The sequence below is a fragment of the Apis florea genome, unplaced genomic scaffold (genome assembly GCF_048593485.1).
Source record: "Apis florea isolate Af1SG1 unplaced genomic scaffold, ASM4859348v1 contig_3203_pilon, whole genome shotgun sequence".
In the NCBI taxonomy this organism is placed as follows: domain Eukaryota; kingdom Metazoa; phylum Arthropoda; class Insecta; order Hymenoptera; family Apidae; genus Apis; species Apis florea.
In genome coordinates, this window is record NW_028256723.1 from 336,396 (window position 1) to 355,454 (window position 19,059).

At 43.3% G+C, this 19,059-nt stretch overlaps 1 protein-coding gene across 2 annotated transcripts in view; it reads right to left on the bottom strand.

Moving 5' to 3' along the window:
- The window catches only part of LOC100865859 (protein groucho), a 121,039-nt gene that overhangs the window by 89,095 nt on the left and 12,885 nt on the right, over positions 1 to 19,059 (bottom strand). The gene's annotated exons all lie outside the window — the stretch shown is intronic.

Here is a 19,059-nt window from a genome sequence, read left to right on the forward strand (position 1 = left end):
TCGCCATTGTTACGCATTTTGTTGGGGAGAAACGGTATAATTAACCGTTTAACCGGTATCCGGATGAAGCGAAATGCCATTTTGTCCCCGCGACGAAAGTAGAGGTTTTCGAGGTATGTATCGCTATGTATCGTGTAAAAACCATTTAGTACTTCATTTACATTTTATCGTTAGGGAAATAAAGTTTTCTTTGCGCGTTGGCGGAAAAAATATATATATATATATATTTTTTCCCCTCATTCTCTTTGCGCGCGCAGCACGAAAAATACGAAAGAATGGTAAATTAGGAGGAGGTGAAATTAAAAAAAATCCTTTCCCCAAATTTCTGAACGAACAATCGAAATTTCGATGGAAAGAATATTTGATAAAAAAAAAAAAGAAAAAGAATAGGAGACACATTCTTTCTTTCAATATCAATTTAATGTTCTAAGAAATCCTCAATTTAAGCTTGATTAAAAAAGTAGGTATTATTTTTTTACGATAAAAATTTGGAGGGAGGAGGAGCATTATCTAAATAATAACGAGGTACGCTTTATAAAATTCCCTTGAAGCAATTGATTTTTAACCCACCACCATCAGAGTAAACGGACCTCGAACGTCTGATGTATAATGCACTTTCCCATGCGAGCGTGTATCTCGTCGACGATGAAAAAGGAAGCCCTCGAAGCGGCAGGCGACTAAAAGGTTACCCTTAAACGACTCTGCTTGATCTTGTTTGCAACCGAGCGTAGCCCGAGACGGGAGGCGGGAAAATATTTCCTCGTGACTCGAATTTCCATCGAGGGAAGGAACAGGTTGCGCGACCTTGTTGTTTCGATCCAGAATTAAAACTCTCGCTACTTCGGTTACACGCAAATATTTCGGGGATAAAAAAAGAATATATCGAAAATAAATCGATATCGTTTCCTATTCTATCCTATTTTTTGTACTGTAAATTGCCAAAAAAAAAAAAAAAAAGAAATCAATCGTATAAATGCATCCGTGAACAACACTGTTTCGATCTTCTTTAACCGCGCCGCAGACGAGCGAGGAAAAAATGGTTAAGCTCGTAAAAAGAGTCATAAAGCGCTCGATGGTTCTGTCAAATCAGAGTGAAAAAAAAAAAAAAAATCTCGCATTGACGATTTCAAAACAAGGTCTTTTCTCAATTTTTACGACGGTACAAAAAAAAAAAAAGAAGTTGTGAACAATTCACGGCACGATCACCCATTATCAGGGATCTCTTGTAACTCTATTTTACTCGTCTTTTTCCTCTCCTCTCCTCATTGTGGAACGAAAGGAGAACAATTTTCAAAACGAAGTATTACATAAATTGTCCAACAGTTTCACAGACCTCTTCGCCACATACCACGAGAAATACAAATCCTCTCTCTCCGCCAATAATGCACCCGGTTTATTATCCAATTTTTAGCTGGATCCAAAGCGTCACGTGAGCGTTCCCCAAGCGTAATCGAACATGGCGATTGCGGTACGGAACGAACGGTAATCCTTCGATGTGCCGGATGCACTTGTCACGGCCCACGTAAGCAGCCGCCTCGAGGCATGCACACACGAGGATGCAACCGGCATAAGCGGCGGAAATCGTGCCGCTGCTTTGGCTTCCGTTCGCTGATTACGCCTACAGTTTAAACCTGCGCGTATATATCCCGACAGAGACGTGCTACTTGCACATCGTGCGCATATATACGTCTCTTTCACTCTCTCTCTCTCTCTTCGAATCGACAATTTCAGCTCGTAAAAGCTCGAGGAGTCTACGAGGGAGAGAGAGAGAGAGAGAAAGAAGAGCGGGAGGAAAAAAAGATTCCGGAAACACTTTAGATGGAAATCGGTTCGACCGCGAGAAACATTGTTTCCTAGCCGGGGGAATATTCGTTGAGGAACGAAGTTTCTCGTAAAAGCGTAACACTCCGGCGGAATATTGCCTCCTCGAGTGTAAAGACGCGGCCAACTACCGCTATACCTTTCCGGGGATAATCGACTCGGGATGTATAATCGGCCGGTAATTGTCGTTAATTAGCAAGGCATCCAAGTCCAAGTCCATTAATAATTATCCCGGCTTTCGATAGAAAGGGGGAATAAAAAGGATAAAAGGAGGGGGAGGGGAGTCGAAGGAGATAATCGGAAACTTTTTCTTCTTCTTCTTCTTCTTCTTCTTCTCGCGATAAATTTGTAAGAGTTTAATAAGGATCTTAACCTTGGCAAAAATTTCGAGGGGAGAGGAAAAAAAAAAGGGGATAGAAAGTTTTTACGAAGCTTTTTAGAAATTTTGAAAGGAAGAAAGATAATGAATAAATCGGTCGTTGACGCATTTGATTCGAATTGTATGCGATTAGTTTGGAAGTTTATTTTCGAGAATAAATAACCTTTCCACACGGCCAGGGTAAAAATAAAACGAGATCTTTCCGAGGAGAGCAACTTGAATTAAAGTTGCAAGGATATTTTTAAGCTTTACAGAGATCAGACGAATATCCGTTTTTCCTATTCCGAAATGAAATTTACATTATGATACCTGAAAATCGGTTCTTACGATTCGAAGGGAAGAGCGAGACATTTCGTGTCAAAGGACATTTCAGTCACTCGGATTTCCAAAGCAACGTCCAAAGATATCCCGCGAAATTGTTCGTGGGTCGATAAAAGATCCACGATATCCTCTGGCTGCTTTTATTCCCGTTGAAACAACGGACGTAAGGGAAGGGAGAAAGAGAGATAGAGATAGATAGAGCGAGAGAGAGAGAGAGAGATCGTGTCAGGGAGTGGCGGAAATAGTGGCGCAAATTCGGTTGCTGCTCCGGCATTTGAAAGCCCGATGGAAACCCACGCTTACCGACTTTGGCGGCAGCTGTACCAGCGCCCACGACCGTAAAAGCCACATTATTACCGGTAGTACCGCTACCCACCTCCGTATACCTGTCGGTAATAACGTTACGAGCGTGTTATCGATCGTTTTGCACGTCGTACCCCGCAAAACGGATACGCCACGACGGCCTCGTAAAAGCTGAAATAGTTCCTCCACCTCCGCCCGCCCGCCCGCTGCTCCCCCTCTTGCTCAGCTACTCTGCCGCGCCGACACTCCATATATATATATACACACACACACACACACACATATATACAGGGTTTTCGGATGAAGTGAGTAGAAAATTTGTAGAGCGATCCGAGAGATTAATACGCGCGTAATTGAAGCGCGAGAAGATGTAGGTCGAGGATTATTTATTATTAAGTTGAAGCGAGCAGCTTCGTCGAATTGTTCGTGTAATTCGAACGATGCGATGTGAAACGTTAAAAACGAACGAAATATTCAAAGTGGAGAGAAAGTATACAAAATGTGGGGGATTTGATTGAATTTTTCCAACCGCTACTTTTTATTGTAATTCAATAAATAATGCAACACCTCGATTTAACGCATTATCGAGGTTTTTTGAAATATAAGCCTTAAATTTTCCATCTTCTTCGTCACCCAGTATATCGTTTTTTCCTCTTTGATTTTTTTCACCCTTTCTTCTCTGAACAAGTGAATACCATTCGCATGTAGGTGTTATTCTGTATACTGTTTCACGAGAGCTTGTACATCTAGTTTTAATAAACATGTTAAAAGGAAAGAATCTTCTTTCGCACAATGATTCACCAATTAATAATACATGCAAAAAGAAAGAGATTTTTAGAAAATATAAGAAATTTAACTCAACTCGTTTCGTTAATAATCGGAGAATCAAAAGAAACTTTCCACCATCAAAAGTGGTCGACGATACACTGTCAAACTGAAAATCAAACTTATCTACACAGATTTCCCCTAAATCGGTACCCGCAACAATGTTGTCTCGAACAGAATCCGCAACTCCCCTAAATCACGGCCACGTGGCCACGTTTTCTTCATGAATGAAACATATATATATAACGAATGCAAAATTTCCTTCGTCTACCTTTACCCGATAAAAATTATATTTAATCTAAATTTTACCATACGTAAATTTACAAACATCGTCATATTTTTCGACCAACTATCCCCTACGATACTATCCCTTACGATCCATCGAACGTATATTAAAAAAAAAAAAAAATTCCATAACCTTCCGAATAACCTTGATGGATGAAAAAAAAAATATATATATATATATCAACCAAATATAAATAATACGAAAAACCAGCGAGCAAACTTTCCCCAACTCGCCCCAACTTGTCGAACGGCTCCCACCCATTTCACGACCACGCTCGATAAAATCCATCACAACCACGAGATATATTATACGAGAACTACCCCGCGAGCGACTTTGCTCGAATCGATGCGCTTATCAGGTTAACGTAATATTTGCCACCGTGTAACCCGTCACACCCCGTATCTTATTTGTCGCGCGTGTTCGTCCAAGCCGACCAACGAGCCAAAGTGTCGCAGTGCAAAGCATACGTGTACAAGACGGCGGTAACTCTGTCTTAACCGACATCGAGCCAAGCGCGAACAACACAACACACCTCGAACGCCTTTTCTCCGCCTTTTCGAGAAAGGCCGTCGCGGTTGACGAAGCGTGAGGAGGAGGAGGGAGGAAGGGGGAGCGCGGCTGGCGCTGCTGATCGGCAGAATCGTTGATCCCATTTGTCCGCGCAAAGCCACCCGCGGTCAATCCAATTAATTTATTGGCTTTCGTCGCGGAGCGTACCGTGCTAGCTACCCTTTCGCTTCCGCGCTTCCGCCATATAATACTTAACGGCACGAGCATCCATATAGGCCGGGCATCGGCGATAATGCGCACGCGGAGGATTCTCAGGCTGATTACGAACACCCCTCCCCTTCGTAAGATCGCGCCGAGTGATGTAAGGCGAGTTAATCCGCTGAGGGGAAGATATATTTTTGGATTATCTTCGAACTGGACGATTTAGAGAATGCGATTCTCTAGGAAATGTTGAAATATGAATAGGAAACGTGGAGAAGGTCGTGTCAATCGTGTATGGCGAGACTGAGCGAAAGAAAGGAAGGATGAAGATACGTTCGCACCGCGAGATGAAAATTCTTAATGGCTGCCTCGTTAAACATTGATCACCGAGAGAATTTTAACGATTGCTGATTTCGTGTTGATCAATTAATTCCTAAAGCACGGAACGAAGATCTATCCTCGTAATCACTCGTGTACAATATATATTTATTTTAAAAAGAGTAAATGTAAATGGGGGGAGGGAGGGGGGGGGGGGAAAGGAGGAGAAGTTTCACGAGCTCGATTCGAAAGGAAATTTCTCTTTACGGCCAAACAAAATTTCTTGCGTTTCTATATTCCACGGATATTACACGGGATGCAACGTAACGATACTTTCATAATTCGAATTTTTTTTACATTCAAATTGCTACCGCATACCCGGCTATCGCACAAGTTTAATTAAGATTTCATGTCCGATGATGTTAAGCGTTATATTATACCTCCTAAGCTAAAGGTAAAAGTGAATTCCCATCCGTGAAACCTTTAAAATCCCCGTACACAGGGAATTATAGTTTAACGTTTATACGTTCGAAGCTTATGTTTTCACGAGCTTGTAGATATATATATATATATATATAAACAATATTTTAATAAAAACTTTCTACCTATCTAAAAATGGGTTATACATTTCAACGAGAAATATCAAGCTCGTTCAATTCCTTTTTTTTTTTTTTTTTTTTTCAGCCAACGTTAATACCGGTTTCGCGAAATATGTTTCCATCTGCTAAGTGGTTTCCCCTCCCCCTCCACCCTTTTAGAATTCCACAGTTCTTTATTATTTCCTTCCTACTATATGCAGGCCCTCGGCGTTATAATTGCCATTTTATGCGCGAAACCAGACTGCCGGGAATGTTTCCATATAAAGATATATATTTCGCCGTGTTTTTCTTCTCTCTTTCTTTTTCTCTCCCTCTCTCTTCGCGAGACGAGAGTTTTCGCGCAAACAAACATCGAATAATCGGATAAACGATACGCGCGCGTATGCCACTTGCGATACGTCTTCGAGGATGATGAAATTGATCGAGGGGAAGAAGGTCGAGGAGAGGAGTTCTCGAGGGTTGATCGTTTCTTTTTTTTTTTTTTTTTCCCCAACGTTTAATTCACGAGGTCGATAAAAATGAACGAAAAATATACATACACATACATCTCTCCCTCCGTTTCGTGATGATAAAAATATATTTTCGCAATGCACGCGAGTTTGAAGAGATCTCGTGTCCACGGGAAATTCAAACGGTCGATTGTAAACTGCATAAAAGATGGTTGCTAAAATATACACGCACGGGATGGGGAAGAAGAAGTTTTCTAACTTTGCAGCGATTCAATCCTTTTTTTTTTTTTTTTTTTCTTCATCGTCGTACCTTTTAAAATAAAATATTTAAACATCGACGAAAATCCCGCTTACATCGCGAGATATTGATATAACGTTCGAATTATTTATACGGACAAAAACGGTTTCCGGACTCAAAATCCAGAAGCAGCGACGATCACTTTCGCGGGCGAAAACTCCCCTCCCCCGCGAAGACAAAAAGTTGGAAATCGGAACCCAGAGACGGGCGGGGGAAAAAAGATTAAAATTCGAGATTTTCCGATTTTAATGTTATTAGTTTAACGCGCGGATACCGAGGATTCAATATCAACCGGAGCGGCGATTGGCGCGATCAAATAAAGGCGTAATAAATACGTGTCGTCCCTGTGAAATCAAGTTAAAACGCGAGAGTAAAAAAGAGAGAAAGAGAGAGAATGATAGAGAGAGAGAGAATTTTCCCCGGGAAACATTGTTTGCCGCGCTCGCGCACGGCTGTATCAATAATAAAGCGAGCACGTTCCCGTGTACATACTCAACGAAATGCCGTGCAACGCTCTCTCTCTCTCTCTCTCTCGTCTCTGATTTTTCACGGGAAAAATTGGTCGGATGCGCGCCGCGGGTAAAATCCATTTTTCGCCGCGGTTTAAAATATTCATCGTTTTACATCGAATGAAACGAGGACAGGGGGGAGGGCGCGGAGAGAAAAGGGAGTTTTTGCACGCGCGTGTCCGACCGTACGCTGCTCGAAAAGTGAGAGAGAGAGAGAGAGAGAGAGAGAGAGAGGAGCGGCGGAAAACGCGGTTAACTTTCGTCGAAAAGCGAAACGCGAATTATGTCGTTCTCGACGAATAATAATGAGAGGGGGCGCTCCCGTCAATCAGCGTCCCCTACGTGCCCCGATTTAATTATCGCACGACGACAACATCCCCCCGTCATTATCCTTTTTCCTCGTCCTTTTGCGCCACACCTCCCTTCCTTCATCGAGAGCAATCCCCCGTTCGATCGTTTCGTGGGGGAAATTGTCCATCACCGATCGAATCATCGGTGGAAAAAGTATCTCGATCGAAATCTCGTTTTTGAAATTTCCATTAGAATTTCTTGTATAATAAAGTTACTGTATCTTATATCATATGACTTTACAATAGCACAAAATTCGGTGTAGATATAACCGATCACAGAAAAATATTTTGTTCAATATCCAATTAGCTAAAAATCTCTTTCTGTATTAAGATACAAATGTTTTTTTGCAGCGGTCATTTGAGTGATCCCTCATGGTAGGAATAGGTATACACGAAATGTCGGTAGGTATTTTAGTGTTAAATTGGGGGAGGGGGGGGGGGAGATCGAATTGCTTGGATTATATATGTATATATATATATAAATGTGTGTGTGTATAATTTTTGTTCCGGTGGGGAAAAAAGGGGGATAGGGAGAGAGACGATCGCTGATCGTGCGGTAAAAAAGAATTAATATCGAGAGTTAAATCGGTGGGGAGAGAAGAGAGAGAGAGAGAGAGAGAGAGAGAGAGAGAGGAGGATCGAAATAGCGGAGCGATTTGGCAAAAAGTCATTGTTCTGTACTTTCGACGATTTCATTATCCCCCCCCCGGATGGCGATGTCCCCTTTTCCATTCTATGGAACCCGGGATATTCGATGCTCGGTCGGTAAAAAGGGAAACGATGTCGAGGGGAGGGGAAGGGAACAATGGCGAGGCATCGAGACGAGATACGACACAACGCGATTTCTTCACGGGCGGGGAAGATCTATCGGGCCGTATAAAGCCATCTCTCTCTTTCTCGTTTATTCTTTCGTCTCGATGCCCCGTTTATTCTCAAAGCGGCTGCGATTTCTTCTTCGGAGGCGAGTCGTGTCAAAGGTCGGGAAGACGTTTAATGGAACGAATTCCGCGAGAGACGAAAGAGGAGGGGGCTCTATTTTCTCGTCCAATGTTTTGTTGGCGACATTAATAACTCGAACTGCATTACGCTGCTTATAAACGTATGGGACCAATTAACAAGAGATCGATATTTAAAAATTATCCTTCAGAAATTTTCTGCGTCGTAACTCGAATTCCATCAACTTTCAACTTTGCTCGAGAACTTTTGAATCTCTTACTACTTTTATCGCGAAACAACAACTTGAAACGTTCCGCTTTCTACGTATCTACTCGGTTTACGTACGCGACATTGAATATCTCACGATACTCGAGTAGTGCGCGAGTCTGACGGAAGTCGGCTACATGTTCCGCGTTATTGATTCCCGTAATCATCGATATATCGATGAGAAACGCGTGCAAAGTGGGATATCACAGCGATAGGAAATATCCAGTCAACGTCCACCGCTTCGGGTTAAAAGTTTCTCAGATGTCTCGACTCGTGTCGAGAGAGAGAGAGAGAGAGAGAAAAAGAAAGAAACACCAAACACACAATTTTCTCCATCCATCCGCCTTCTCTATTACTCGGGATGCTCGATAATCGGTGGACGGACGGACAGCGTGGATAGACGGACCGATAAACCGTCAAAGATAGACAGACGGACAGATAGATAGAGAGGGAGTAAGGGAGAGGAAGGGAAAGGGAGAGCGCAAGAGAGGAGGATTAGGTGAGCGTGTCGTGGTGCGCATTAGGGCGGATAGTGGCAACAGAACCAATCAGTTGCGTTTGCAGCCACTCAAGTACGCTTAAGTGGCGCATATCAGCGCGCCTAATTACGTTAGTTCCATCGATCCTGCCTGTCCACTAAAGACCCGATTATCAGCATGCATTATCGGCCGAGTTAAGGGCCCTCTATACCCGTGTCCCCGGCTTCGCCTCTTCCGTGAAAGCGAAACATGCGCGTCAAACCGCTAAAGATACATTAATCATTTCGCGAATCGATTCCGGATAAACCTCTCTCTCTCTCTCTCTCTCTCTCTCTCTCTCTCTCTCTCTCTCTCTCTCTCTCTCTCTCTCTGTCTGTTCGGTGACCAGCCAAGCGAGGGTTTATACATATTAACGCGGTGAACGAGATGGGGAGAGAAAGCGTCGTCGCCCGATTTAATTACCATAATTGGCGAGTAATAATTAAACAAAAAGACGAGGATCCCCGGCAATTACGGCGGCGTGGGTAAATGTCCGATTCGGTCGGTATCTCGCGTTAAATGTACACTCGATTCATGGCCGATAACGGAGTGTGCGAGAGGAGGAGAGAGTTTGTCGAGGGCTTATATATATATGCAAAGGAGTTTTATGAAGATGCCTCGGTGAAAATTAGGGGCGCGAGAAAAAGGGAAAACGGGAATCGAAAGTGTTTCGAAGGAATCACAAAGCGGTGGAGGAGGAGCATTCGAGTCATTAATTTAAGTCACGGCGTGGGTAATTGAAAGAGATTGATCCGAGAGAAATTTCAATCAAATTCCACCATGCAACGGGTAATAAGTTAATCGAAGAATTATCGATCGTTTCATCGACGAAAGATTTTCTTTTTTTTTATTCGCGGAACAATCGAGCAAAAAATAATACATTGCCAACCGATATTTCGTTATTACGAGGAAATTTGAGATAAACCCGAACGATGATTCTACGAAAAAATTAATCGTAAATAAAGTCGTAAAAAAAATTAAGTAGAATCCAAACAGAAAAAGGAGATAATGTAGCAACGGCGTATCTCAAATTTCGCTTCTTGAAGAAGATAATTAAAACGAGCATTTAAGAGACACGTCGGTATTATGTACTGTTGATAATAATCGACATCAAGTTCTCTACCCACGTAATTTCGTAATTTCGTTCCCTTCGTGTGACGGAGAAGAATTCAAGGATGGGTGGAAAGTTTACGGGAGAAAATCGGGAGTTAAACAGGGGAAGAAGGTGGCGTTGAAGGAGGGAACGACAGAGAAGAGAGGTTCGAGAGCTGGCGGTTTTCCTCGTACCGCAAAACCGCCAACACGTGGCGCGGATTCCGAAACCGCCCGACGACCAGAGTCGACCGCATTCGCCCTATAACAACCGGACCGACTTACACCCCCGTAGTTCGAAAGCCCGCCGCTGGTCAAGGTCTTTGGAACCCGGGGATTCGGGGATGAAACGCCTGTATACGAGTTTCCAAAGTTTCCAATTCACCCGTCTTGCTCCATTTTCTCAACCTTTTCCCCCTTTGTGCGATTCGTGTAACGTGTATTTGGTTATCTGGTTCGTATGACAAAGCGAGAGTGGATATATAAGAGTGGATAAACAAGTATGGTACGAATGAGGTATAAAATTATCAAACGTCGTATTGGGTCGAAAAATTTCCAACGTCTCGATCGAACGATATACAATGAAATTTACTGTACCACTGTTATTATCACTGGATTATCCCGAAGGAATGAATTAAACGTGGAATTTTAATTGGCCGTCGATTCCGATTTTATAATTTGATCGAATATCTCGTGTTTAAACGATAGAAATATCTCGCTTCCCTCGGATATCCGATTTATCGAAAAGAAAGAAGAAAGAAAATCGTAACGAGACGTGTCCCGTAATAGCAATCTGTATAATGATACGTTAAATGATTCTTCTCCGTTTAAGAATAAAAAAGGAAAGAAGATAACGAAAGGGGCTTCGAAGCCTCCTCCTCGTTTCGAAAGCGTTAAAACTCGGTTGTAATGAAGCAATATCAACCTTAAGATTAAAACGATAAATAAATTACTTTGCGTCTACAAGCGTCCGCTCGTACAAAGTAATAATTTCGCAAATAAGAAAGCGCGCCGATATAATTTCATCCTCTCGATTTAATCAGTGCTCCGTAATCGATCGAGCCCGTTTAATCGCCATCCGTACCTTTCCGTGCCACGCTCGATCGCATTAATTCTTTTTCTCCCCGAATCGAAAGCTTTCGATCGAAAGAAATCGAGAAAAAAACGCGTCTCCACCTCCAACCCTCCTCCTCCGAATCGAGCGGCTTGCGATTAGCAGTTTCCACGCCGTTTCTCGCGTCATGGAAAATAGTCTGGATCGAGGAGGGGGACGTCTGCCTCGAATGCAAACGGATTACCAGTCTCTGAGCTCGGCGAAGCCGCGAGCACCGGTGAACACGGAAATTATGCAACGCGATAACAGTCCCCTCCACCCTAATATCGTCAGACAATGCGCCTCAAGATTTGCATCAAGTACGAAGAGAAGGAGGAACACGAAGAGGAGGAGGGTAGCGGCAGAAAGCGACGACGATGACGACGTTCGAGTCGATGGGGAAGAGAGAAGGACGAATGGGAATGGGAGAGATTTAGGGACCAGGAGAGAGAGAGAGCAGTTGGAGGGAGAAGGAAACAATGTGCACGCCTCGTCGACGTTGGTGTATCTTATTGATCATTATGATTATTCCCCGAAGCAGACTGTGAATTCACCCCTACAGATACCACGGGTGCGCGACCAGCATTTGCATAAGCAATGCATTTTGATTTCGTAGACCCACATTGTGAGCACGGAACACGGGATGACATAAATAATGTATGGCGCGATGATCGCTCTCTCTCTCTCTTCCTCCCTTCGTGTGTGTGTGTGTGTGTGTGTGTGTGTTTCTTTCTGTCGCGTTCATAATTCTTCGCTATGCCAGAGAGTTTTTCTTTTTCCTTAATGGCGTTAACGCGCGCCATTTCGTATTCTTCTTGTACTTCACCGATAACACGAGAGATTTTGTTCGATACCGCGAGAATGTTTCCGCCTCTTCGCTGTTCTACTATTGGAGCTGGCTACTGGTTGAATTTCAACCAGGAAATATTTGCCCTGTTCGAGGGATCGAAGGAAATATCGGGAAGACGATAATAATTAACCCTTTCGAAAAATCGTTGCTTTGTTTATTGAGAAAAAATTGATGATAAAAGCAAAATATCTCCAATCGTCGTATCATACGATACGCGGCAGAGCGGATATAGTAGCGCCCTTAGTAGCGAAAGGATTAATCGAAAAGGTAGAACGAAATAGCAATAGCGCGACGTTGAAGCGCGTTCAAATTCATGGCGGCGTTGAGAAATTTGGCTCGCGGGCAAAACCGTTACCATTTACTCGGTTAAGTTAACGTGTTAATTATTATACGGTGTTGACACGACGATGGATACGACGAGGGAAACGCAGTTTCCGCGTTAACACAGTGTTTGATTGTCTTCTTATGGAGATTTTATTAGAGCGTATTATTCGGATTTGGGACGGTGTTCGATAACAGAATTCCATTAAACCGCGCACACCTCTTGGAAAATCTGTTTTGCAGGGGTATAATGGGGTATTAAGAGAGAAGTGAAACTGGGGGTTCTAGATTATTGCTCCCAGAAGCGGGTATATATATATATATATATATATATATATATATATATATATATATATATATACACACACACCGTGAATGCAAGAGTGTGTTCGAGTTAGAGCGGGCAGATTTGATCGTTAATTCGTTTGACTTTATAGCCTGTTCAAAATCAATTGACCGTTCAAGGCCATCGAGGAATAAATGCACCGGCAATCGTTTCCATTATTCTATATACCTTTATCTCTCATCTTTCGCGTGGTATTGCAGTGGTGATAACGAAAAAAATAGTTTTGCAGCAATGGCATCATGCTCTATCCACGTAGAGCAAGCATTCATTATACTTTTTTTTTTTTTTTTGCTACTGATTTATCAACTTCGTATCGCGAAAACGAAACTCGATATAAAAAATTCAATTCCAAGAAAATAAATAACTGATAAAAACCGAACCATCCTCCGTTCCTCCAATTTTCCCGTTTGACGTTTCTCAAACGCCGACTGAAATCAAACCACGGAACCATTGTCCCCGTATCTCCCTTTCACACACAACTTTTCGTCCCCGAAAAAAGCAATCTTATCGTTGCTTTCATCCCTCCTCCTCCCTGCCCCCGTTTGCCAATAGCGCGATTCGATCGACGGCAAAGAAGCGCTCGTTTCAAAAAAAAAAAAAAAAAAAAAAAATCAAAGAGAAACGCCAGAGAGGCCGGGACACGTTCGATCCCTCCCCCGACATATCCATACGGTAAATTTCTTTTTTATCCTCCGCCAGCCTGGCGCACACCCCGTTTCGAAGCGATGTGAATCGAGCTGAAAACACCTGACACACACACACACGCGTCCTTCTCTCGTTCGCTGCGCCCATCTCGCTCGCGCTCGTTACGTTTCGGCGAGCACTCGTGCAGATCCGTCGATAAGAGGCGGCCGCGGCAGTTTAACCCGGCGAGCAATTAAGGCGATACGATCGGTGCTCTTCGTGAAATAACGTCACACTGGTAGAGAGCTGGATACGTGGATAAGTGCTAGCCAGGCTAGCGGCTCTACCTGCCTTCCCTTTCTCTCTTCTTCTCCTTTTCCCTACGCCTCTCTCTGTCCACCATTTCGACCGCGCAGCACACGCTTTCTCTGCCCGCCCTTTTTATCTATTGTTATGCTTCGTGTATATGTAAGCACCGCACGGAATTTTCACGTGCGACGATCACGAGAGCACCGTGACAAGAGAGCTGTGGGACGACAACTCTTCTGCCTGCATCATCGCGACGCCGCCGACTTAACTTAATAAACACCGTGTGTGCAACCGTGACGCTCGTGCGTTGCAGCGTCGAAGTAAACGCACCGTGGAAACTGCTTGTGCGTCCACCTGACAGCCGTTCCCTTCCCCCGCCTTCCTCCCCCGGCTAATTAAAGTTAAACACGAGTCACAACCGGTCGGAAACGTTTTTTTCGTGGTAGACGGGGAGAGGGCTTTCTTATTGGCTCGGAAACGGGCAAGCGTCGTTGGGGGCTTGTAAATCTCTGCTCCCCCTTCATCGATTGTTCCGTGACCGATACGCGAAGGATTGACGAGTACGGGTACAACCCCGTTATTGGCCAACGAATTGGCACGATCGCTTCCAATCTTTTCCGAATCGTCTTTTTTTTTTTTTTTTTTTCAAATACGAGTGAATTAAATTTTTCGAATCTGTTAAATTATCACCGTGTAGATACGTGTACACGTTGCATAAAATTCATGGATAAGTTTCCAAGATTTTAGGTTTGTGAATATTATAATCCTATTCGAAATATACTAACATTTCTCTTTTTATTACAATTAATATTATTACATACTCGAATATTTAAGCCGTAAAAATTTATATATAAAGGTGTTATACATCGATTTATATTTCACGTTGAATTTAATCAAAATACTCGAGCAAGTTAACGAGAGGATAAGAAAGATCGCTACGAATTTAATCGCGATTCCTTCCCTTCCTCGACGTCTCCTTTTACAAGTTTCGCAATCCGTTACACGCGTATAAAGGGGCGAAAATGGGCGAAATTAGTGGGGTTAACAGTTTGTCGGATAACGAAAGGAAAGGAACAGAGGGTTCAAAAAAAAAAAAAAGAAAAGAAAAGAAAAGAAAAAGAAGAAGACGAATATCCCCGTGGTGACCGTTAGGTAAAAGATAACAACGAGAGAGCGGAGAAAAGAGGAGGTTGAAAAAACACGTGGAACGAAGATTAAATGAACAGAAACCGGAGAAAAAGAGAGGGGGGGAACAAAGGACCAAAAGCAACGGTTCGTCTACTCCGAGTGGACCAGGTAATTACTGGTCGAATCTCCTCTGTCTTTCTCCCCACCTCTGACGCCTATCTTTTCCAGATCCACCCCGTCTCCATTTCCAACCCGTGGAGAGTTGCCGCGAAAAAGCAGCACGAGATAAAAGCGCCACGAGAAAACTCGCCGTCGAGTTCTACGCCAATGGGGCGCGGTACTTTAGCGACACAAAGGAAGCTCAAATATCGGCCAACTGTCGTAGCCTGGTGGCACCCAACCCCTAGGAACCGACCTCTCTCTTTCACTGTCCGTTTCATACCTTTTCTTGCTTGAAACGGTGGAGAGGAGAGGAAAGGAGAGGAGAGAAAGAGGGGAGAGAGAGAGAGAGAGAGAGGGACGGCGTTTCGACAAAAGCACGTCGGTACAAAAGCTCTACGATAATAGGAAGCACGGCAAGAACCACCCTGGTAGTTCGGCCACCTAATCTGTTACAGTCATAAACCCCATTTTTGCCCCTCGCTCGCCGTCTCCCTTTACGAGCGCCCAAAACCCATCCCTGTGATACAGTATAACCACCTATACAACGATGCCGCGCCCCCATATACGCTATTATCGTTCCACGAAGTCGAATTTTTCCCCGAGATTGCATCCACCGTCGGCTGTGCCAATCATCCCCTTTTAACGAGCAGATTATTCTTTCTGCATCCTTTAAACTCGATACCCCATATGTTTTGTAAACCGTTTTACAACTGCTTCGTATTCACGATACTACACGAATTAATAATTTTCTCAACGTATTTGCATTTTTCCAGCATAAAATTTACAATACGTATTTATCCTATTTCAGAATTAACTTTTGATTTAAGAAATAATAATTAAGCTTGTTAACGATTTTGTTGTTACTAAAAAAAAAAAAAAAATCGTCGATATTCAGGAACACGTAAATAAGAATATTTTTCTCTTATATACAATAACGCTACTTTCCTAATCGATAGAAATACCGAGGCGAGATTGAAAATCCGTGCAACACACGCACCGATACGTGGATAGGAAACGTGTTCCTCACAAACTAGAAATCTCTTCTCCGACGTACAACGTATTATGCGCCGAATATTGCCCATAAAGCCATCCGAGCGAAACCGGCACGACACAACCCGTTCCACAATTCCCTCTCCTCGACTCTTCCTTCTTCCCATAACCCCGAACAGACATCGACATCCGCCCATTTCCATCTCGGCAACCTTTAAGAGCCGAGACACACAATGTTCCACAGGCAACTTTGCATAAGGGTTGACTGCGCGCCAGGGGTGAATATGTTACAATTACTGGCAAACCGAACGAGCAAGGGGGGAGGAGGAGTTTGAAAAGGGGGTTCAATGTGCTCGACACTTACGTACAATGTCACCCTTCTCCCGAGATGATGGCGTCTCTTCCCCTCGATTCCACCCCTGCCACTTTTCACCCGTCCCTCCTCCACTTCTCCACGGGGGAGGGGAAGGACGAGGACGGTCACGTCGAAATGAAATTTCTCGAGCGGGATGGGCCGCGCCACACGGCACTCACCGCCACTTTCTTACTCGGTTCACGGATAATCTCGTTATCCGACATTATAGGGTGGCCACTCTCCCCTATTTATTTCTCGATCAACCCCGAACGAGGGTCGAGAGGAGCGCACGGCCAATGAAATTCGAGGAGAATCGTTCCACGGCGTCTAAATTGCGATTCTAATCGGGGAATGGGACTCGCGTGCGTGCCCAACGATCTGTTTCGACGTAAATGCGGGATTTGTGTGAATCACCGTTATTTGTCGGCAGTGTAACGAGAGAATTGCAAAACAACTGTTCTCGCGGAGTCGTTCGAGAGTCGTGCACACGGTTAAAACACGATTCCCGTCGTTTCCGACTCGCGTAAGCTGGTTTCCCTTCCTAAGGCGTTTCGCAAGGCGTTTTAACGGTTCGTTAAAAGAACGATGGACGGGGTAACTGCTTCCCCTCCCCCGTGCAGTACTTTGACGTCTCAATCGTGATTTTCGTTTTTGTTTTGCCCAACCACCGGTTGTTGCGCACGAGGAGATATGGATGGAATTTGCTCGATGATCGACGCGTTTGCAGAATCATAAAAACGATAATGACGGTGAATGTTAAGTGCGCGCAAACCTGTTGATGGAATCTTCCTGAGAATTTCATGTAAAAATATATATATATGTACACGTATATACACGTGTATAAAATTATACGCGGAATTATCGAGACGTCCGGTTGAAAAAAAAAAAAAAAAAAAGGTACCAAGCATAGCGCGAAATTACGATAAAAAATTGGAACGAAGCAAGACCAGTTATAATTGTACAAAAACTTCAAATCGAATTTACACGACGGCTAACGACTGTGCGGAATCATCCCTCGAATTATCAGAAATGATTTTCTGAAAAAAGATATTCTCTGTTATAAAAAAAAAGGAGAAAAAAAAAAAAAAAAAACTAAAACGAAATTATGTAAGTTTCCATTCTTGTCGATGGAACGAGGTGAACCGCCTCTAATTGTTTTTCTATGTCCAGACCAGTCGTTAACCTGTTTTCTCAGGGCTATGATTGGTATGGGTTGAACGGAACCAGATAAATGTGTAAGCGTGACAAGGAAGATAGGGAGAAAAGACTTTCGTGTCTCCTGGATGTCGAGCCATTATCGGAGCTATCTCCCGACAACGGTCGACCGAGGGTTTTTAAGAGCGTGGCTGCCTTTATCTGCGAACAAGCTTCGGCTAATGTAGCTCTACGCGACGAGGTCTCGGCTCGGCCCCAACTACTTCTTTCTTTTTTTCTCTTTCTCTCTCTTTCTCCCTTCTCCCCCCCCCTCCTTTCTTTTTCATCTCCTCGCTTCGTTTGTCCTTTTTTATTATTATCTCGAAGTCTTGACTTCGTAGTCGCTCGAGGCAACGTGAAGTGCCGAAGAAAGAAGCGAGGGGGGAGGGAGGGGGGGGGGGAAGATACAAGATACACGTTGTTACGTGGCGTGGACAACAAGGGACGAAGAGGTTAACTTCACTAGAGGGAGGAAGAAATCCTATATGCGACGTTTCCATTGCTCGTTTCTTGCTCGCTTCTTTTCTCTTCCTTTTATAAAGACGCACTGATCACAAACTGGATCGTTATTTGGCACATCTTCCGATGTTCTTAAAATCCTGTATATTATATAAGATTAATATATAATAAAATTTAGGATTTTATCAGAAAGAGAAAGAATTACTTTCCTTCGCAGAGAAGATTTCATTTCCCCTTTTTACGATCGAATTCTTTCTTAAGTAAAAAAGTAAACAGTTCGTTTATATTATTTTCAACGAGCCAATAAACCGTTGAATCGTATTACAAAACCGCAACCAGTTGTTCGAGTCAACAAAATTCCACCGACCAAGTCGAAAAGAATCCTTTTTTCTCAATGATTGTACAATACAAATATCTACGCGGATAGGAGTTGTGCACAACACGGAGGATTCGTTTGCAGCAGTGTCTCGCTCGTTGATGCATGTACTTGCATTTCTGTTCCCTCCACGACCGGGATTCCCCACGGAGAGCGCGCCATGGTTTGAAAAATCAGCGGAGCGTGCGCAGCAGCAGTCTTGTAACGCTGGTAGCGAATACCAATATTCGCTCGAGTGAATACGAAACTGGCTATGGGGCTTGCACAATCTTCCCCGACTCGGTCACTGCGTGTGCGTTGGGAATCGCTTTTGCGCGAATTGTGGTACGTGCGCTCAAAGAAATGGTACAGCCGGGTGTTCTGGTAAAAGTAGCACGATTGACAAAGGAATGAAAGAGATATAAAAATGAGAAATAAAATTTTCCTCGATTTAGAGAATAATTCGAGTTTGAATTAAACACGCGGGAATTTGTTTAATTTCCGGCCGAACACGAGCGGATAATTGAGAAAAAAAATAAGTCGAAAATGTAGAGTGAAATTTTGTTCGTTCGAAGCCTGGTTTTCGAGAGAATCAAATTTACAAATTTAATGAGTACGCATTTAATTTTAGACCGAATGTATTTAAATTTGATTTACTCGAAAACGAGGATTTAAACGAATAAACTCTATTCTATCATTTTTAATTCCTCCCCCCACCCCCCCTCTCTCTCTCTCTCTTTTAAATGAGAAATCGCCTCTCGAAACAAGATATACTCCGAACAAAGATACGATCGCATTGATCTCTGGAATCTCACGAGTTTTTTTTCTACATCTTGGAATAAACGATAAACTCTTAAGATATTTAAACATAAATCGATAAATCCGTGCAGC